Raw genomic sequence first — 6,621 nt, forward strand, 5'->3', positions numbered from 1 at the left:
TACTTTTAAGATTTTGATACTTTCATCATGCAGCTATTTTCAGACCACTGCTGGTTCTTCTGTCACAGCAGCTGTCAGGATATTTTCTCTTGATCAAAGAGGTGCTCAGCTGGTAGTATCCAATCTAGTAGTATCTAAGACAAGTATCTAAAAGATAGTTAGATTTCATGGCTTTTAATATTTTGTTTTACATCTGTGAATCTCCTATAGCCATTTGTTTGACTTCGACATGAATTCACCATCACTGATTAGTATTGCACTGATGAAGCAGTCCAGGATATTCTCTCAGTCCTCTCATTTGCATCCTGTACTTGTGCAGATGCAATCACAAGATGGCAGCATAGTCAAGCTCTCCTCTAAAGCTACGTCTCATCCAAATACACCAGAGCAAAACTCCATTGTTCCCAGTGAAGATTAACTACACCATCCTTTACGCGAGGGAGCCTGCGGAGCGTAGAAACCAGAGGCATCGGCCTCCATTGTGAGTGTAATTAATCCTGTTGGATCAGAGATGGAACACAAGTGGTTTCTGTTGTGGCACCCTTATTGGGGGGGGGCAGACCCTGCTGAGGCACAAATCAACCAGAGAGAAGGGAGGCTCAGCCTTTTGCTAGTGTGTGTTCTGATGCATATGTGTGTGTAATCACTTGTGTCTCTGCCATGGCCTGTGTGTGTTCTGTATGTCCTCTGCGTGGACTGCAGGCCTCGGCCCCACAGTGAGTCAACCACCCAGCCTCCACACGCTGACACACACCACCAGCACCGGCACCATTCTTCACAGAGAGGAGCCTATAATTAGGTGCTAATTTTCTCTGGTTCCACTGTGACATGATGCTGGGGGCCATGGCGAGGCAAGACAGAGCGATCGGGTGTATTTGATGAACAGTGGCGAGAGCTCGACTCCGGACCATCTGGCCAAGTGGCTGGCGCTGCCCGCTGCTGCCCGTGCTGACGCTGGGACCAGGGCAGGGCCCACCCACGTCAGTCTGTCGTCCCCGTCCTGCTCCTCCGGACCGGGACCCAGGCGTCTGTCCACCACAACATGTTTATCTGGAGTGGCTGCCAAGTGAATCACAACCGCGTGGAAGATACAGCTCCTCGCTATGCAGACAGCAGCGATCAAGCAAGCAGGGAGAGAGAGGGGGGAAAGAGAAGAGGAGGGAGAGGAGGGTGGAGAGGGCAAAGCGAGTGTGGGAGGAAGAGAGGGAGAAAGATGGATTAGAGGAAGAGAATGGGATTAAAAGAATCCAGATGGAAGAATGGGAGACAGACAGGCTCACAGACACATACAAAAACACAAAAACAAACAAGCAAAAGTCCTTATGAGACAACCTAAAAAACACACGCTGCATATGAGTCAATGACTGCTGCAAATTCATTTAGGACGTGCTAATGCAGTGTACAGCTTAACCTTCAAAGCAATCATAAATGTTGGACTTAGTGAAATGGGTGATGACTTATTAATTCTGTTCTAAGGGGGGATCAATGTGGGGGAGGGGAGGGGGCTGTCTCTTTTACATCTCTCTCATCCCCATCCTCACTGTCTGTCTCTCACACACACACACTCCCGCTCTCCGAAATCTGGATTATGTTAAGAGTAAAATTGTGTAAAGGCATGCCCCCAAAAGCTTTTGAAGTCGGTGCTCTCAGGGCAAAAATCTCATTCTCTGCTTTACCCCTATCATGCTGACTCCTGCTCTCCTCTCTCTCTCCATCTACTCTGATCCAGCCTCTCCCTCCTCCCTCCCACCCTCCAATTTAATTTTTCCTCCCTCTCTCTAAATTCCAATCAATCTAAGCCTCTGCAGATCCAGTGGTTTATTTCTCCTCTCGCTTCTTCTGTCACCGCAAGCCTTGTTCCCGGGCCTTCTTCGTCCACCTTTGACCTTTATTTATCAATGCAGCCACTCTCTTCAACTCAGATGGAAATCCCTATAGATTTGGTCACAAGACACTGGCATCTCTTGAAGTAGAAAAAAAAGGAAAAGCTCTCATGGCTGAGCAGACAGACAAACAAACAGCTAAACGAATGTTTGCACAAACAAATGGCCTCCCGGCTGGATTAATGAATGGACACGTAGAGAGAGTAGAAGGAAGGATCGTTGTAGGAATTCATCCATTCGGTTTCCATCCGAGCCCCAAGGCCCTGGTATGTAATTGCTTCATGCATAGTTGATACACTGCATAATCAACCAAATACGCTAGATTTTTTCTGTGTTTATGTTGAAGGCTGTACTTGCATGTGCAGGCCGTTGTTGAAGTTTCGATTCAATGGGAGGTGTTCTTATGATGGAAAACCTCATTCATATCTGAGTGCTCATCTCTCCCTTTTAGAATGGACACATCCACATGGGACCAGTGAAAGGTATGCTGTCCTGTAGTTGAATCAGGACCATGTTGTGTTTTATTCATATAGAACAAAGATGAAATATTCATACCACAGTGTTGTTGCCATGCTTTCTTCTGTGTCTCTTACCTCTCATGTACACAAATTCTCATTACAAATCAGACTATGGCCGCAAATTGATTCCCTTCACATAGGAACGTAGAAACAATGCAAATGGACAGAGTTCCCACTGGGCGTCAGCAGATTGTGCTCATGCAGCATGCAAATGCACGAAGCATGAAGCTGGTCCAACCTATCTTAACCCAGTACAGGCAAGCTGAACATGCTGCACTATATAGAGGGATGGATTTCTCTTGATGGAAGCTTCGGACGAGAGATGCATGCCAAAGACGACCCCGAGCACACATACACAAGATCACACACAATTTTCTTCCATAGACGTAGACACACACATAAGTTTGGCCAGCAAATCATTCTTACAGGCGCACTCACACTGTCGGCACCACACACAAGAAGAAACAGCATGATGCGAAATGGTTTGGCTCCATGAGGTGAATGAACAGCAACAGCCCGAGGCAGGAGGAATGGCAGGAAGGAAAGCCTTCCTTTTGTAAGAAAAAGGTGAGCTCACACTTCTTTTGTGGAGCAGCAGGGACATGTCAGGGGCAAAGTCCCCATGTCTCCATCACTAATTGGAGCGTATCCCTCTGCCCTGTCCCTATCACACTATGGTAGAGGCAGGATGCTGCGCTAATGGATAGCCCCCCTGTGGTGTGCTTGTCCTTGATGTGCTGGGTTGACGGTGGGCCATGCTGAGGGTAGACTGCAGATTAGAGGCAAATCAGAAGATTTGTTTGTCCTCTCCTAGCGGGGCGGGACATTCAAGGAGAGAAACCAGCCATGGCTGTGATGGAGTGGGTAGGACCGGTGCGACAGATGTGTGTTAGTGTGACTGATGTGTTCTGGGTGAGCAGGCTGCGCTGGGTCACCGACACCTGGAGAACGAACATAAGCCTGTCCAAGAAATGCATAGGCATACTGATGCTGTGTTTGTTTCGATCAATGTCCAAAAGGCAAACAGCTGAGCCAAAGGTAGCTTTTGTGATAACACCTCTGGTGAAGATTTGGGAGAAGATAACGATGTTGTAATTACCTGTGCTAAATTGGAACTGTGGATGCTCAATGAGCTATAAACAAGGTTACTCCGGTCCCCTTGGGGTAATTGTTTCAAAAGCCTGCAACAGTCTGGTCCAGTGATGGTGAAATTGGAAGGGGTGGTATCCTGTAATTTCTCAGATCATTGAAGCATGTCTTGTGTATGGGCTGCAACTCAGGCTGATTTGAAATGGAAGCATAACTTTTTGTTCCCTCTTACTGTAAGAGTCAAAGTCATTGGTCTCAATCAGCTTTTAACCCAGAGATGATAGAGGCCTGTGGGTCATTGGGCACCACCTGCACTGCTTTTTACATTTCAGTGATTTTGCCAATTCCTGTTAGAGAATATTCCTTCAGTCATGGCCACAGAGCTTCTATGAAAATCATGTTGTATTAGAATATGTGCACAGGTGGTTAAATCTGTGTTCCACCAGATAGAAATAGCTTGGTTGTACAGAAATACACCCTATTTGATGCTCCTTACAGATGGGCCGTCGGTTAATATTAGCATAATGAAATTCAGAGCACACTCACAGAAATTCACTAATTCATCACAGCATCAGGCCAAGCTAAATAATAGTGTGGCCCTTGAGCTTTGAAAGGGCGATGTGTTTCCAAATATTAGAGCCGATTGACTGTTTGCAGCCTAAACAAGTGCTGGACTTAATTGTTGAATCTGAACACAATCGGGCAGCCTTGCATGTGGAGATGCTGTGTCCGTCATGCAGGGCTGACCATAGGATGCTGCGGATGGACGGGTTATCCCTCTGATCTTGTTAGCTCTTTCCTCAGCCCACATCACACCATGTAATGGTGGAATTCACAGCCACAGCCTTGCTGCTGTGATTTCCCTCTGATTTCCAATCCGTGTCTGCATTTTGTCCTTTGTATCTGACTAGCAGGGCTCACTTTAATGCATGCATCTCAGGGAGAGCCACAGCTAGTTTTATCAAAGTTTGATTATTATACAGTCACCCCCTTTTGAACGTACCAACCGAACACTGGGCTGTCTGTAAGATTGAGAGATGAGAGGAATCACAATAAATGTGCCTCGGCAAATTGATGCTGGGAATGTCATTTTTGACTGCTGTATGAGAAAATGCAATATAATGCATCATCGCTGTGTGCGAAAGTCACAAGGTGTACATAGATTAAAACGCCCACACTGATGGACACACACACATACTCGCACAGGCACACACACACACACACACACACACACACACACACACACACACACACACATAATCAGCTTCAAAATGCATGCCTTGCAGGCACTCTGTCTTCTAGACGTGCTCCTGGTCATGATTAATAATGTGTTGCTTACATTATTTAGAATCTTTAAACTAGATGCCTCTTTATTAACATGCATATTACATTATCATGTAGGTTCAGGCCACATTAGTGTCATGTAGGCCCATCTTATTCCCCATGAATCTAATTAAGCATGTTGTCGTGTGTGTAAGGGTTTGCTGCAGACTGCTCATGAGAACATATTGTCCAGGAAAGTCATTAACATTATGAGATCTCCCATCTCCATCAGACACATACAGTTGACACATGAGTGGAAAGACAAAGGTGGAAGGATGGAAAGTTTGACTTACTGCAAGGATTAGAAGACAAATCTGGTGACAGAGCTGATCATGACAGTGATCATCACAGGAAATCCATCACATGATCATTAAATGAACGCGCGCTCTGTTCCACACACAGGATACTTACTGCATTAAATATCACATGGTGACATTTACATAGAAGATATGAGATGATGCTGTGCCTCTAAAAGTCATTAAAGCCCCAGTCTGTCATTTGTTTTTAACTATATAAATTACAAGCATTTCTTCTGATAAAGTTCATGATGTTAAATGAATTATGAAAAGAATTCATTATGTTGGACACTTCTGGATCATGGGTTGCGCTTTTAAAGCTGAAATATTTAACAATAGTCCAGATGATTACATGTCATGTGAAAGGAGTTGCTCAAAGTGACAGAGCTAAAAGCAGGGTGAATACTGGACTGCCAGGTGACCAGACACACAATTCCAAATGCATGTTAATGCTGCTTTGCAGAATGTGTTAATAGACAACTCTCTTTCTGAAGAACCACTGTGAAGCTCAGTGACAGCAGCTCCAGCCGTCACCATCTTGGCTAGTCTGATCAAACTCCCGGCTAGTCTGATCATAGACCATGTCCATAATTATACACAACTTTAAGCTTTAATATAATTTAAAGGATTGAGTTATATAAAGAATCACCCCTCATATGAGAAAAAGACCCAAACTGTTTTTGTTCCTGGCTGTAAACATGTTTGTTTCTGCTGTAAAATGGAGCATTTTAATATGGGGGTCTATGGGGATTGACTCACTTTTGGAGCCAGCCTCAATTGGCCATTTGAGTAACTGCAGCCCTGGAGGTTGCTCCTTGGTGATGATATATCAGCACTGTGATTACAGCTTCTTCCGCTGTCCCCAAGTGGCAAAAAATAAATAAATAAATAAAAGTGATCAATTCCTTTTTAATTCCATGTCAGAGTAGAGAGATAAGGTGTTGTTTTTTTCTAAAGATGCCAGCCACTACCGTTTATCCTGTCACGGTATAGGGAGGTAATAATATGGATCAAGGGATCAAGGTGGTAACGTGATGTGGATCAACCTTGAATTTCATTTATAGCTTCAGAAGCCTCATTGTCATGTACTGACCCTCTCCCTGTGACCAACATTTAAAGGAGGAGGGGTGAGGGAGAGTTTACAATTACGCTATTATTCCCAGTGTGTCCTGTCGGGCGGAATACTTTAAATCCAGTAGAAAGGATACAAATTAATCTGGTCCGTTTGAATGGGATAATAAACCCTGTGTAATAAGCATTATATGGAAGTGAGTGGCAGCTTGTCTCTTGGCCTCTAGGTGTGTGTTAGAGAGTAAAAGAAAGAGAGACAGCGAGAGGGAACATATGTGCCTGTGTGCTGATGTGTATGCCCATGTGTGCATGTGTTGTCTGTTTATGTGTTTATGGATTTGTAACTCCAACTGGGGCGAGGGGGTGGGTTACAATTTTGTCTGTTGTGATCCAGTCCCAGCTGTGTCTCATTAGCTGCTGTCATTTTAATCCTCTTAGTCA

The sequence above is a fragment of the Chaetodon trifascialis genome, chromosome 10, assembly GCF_039877785.1.
Source record: "Chaetodon trifascialis isolate fChaTrf1 chromosome 10, fChaTrf1.hap1, whole genome shotgun sequence".
Taxonomy (NCBI): domain Eukaryota; kingdom Metazoa; phylum Chordata; class Actinopteri; order Chaetodontiformes; family Chaetodontidae; genus Chaetodon; species Chaetodon trifascialis.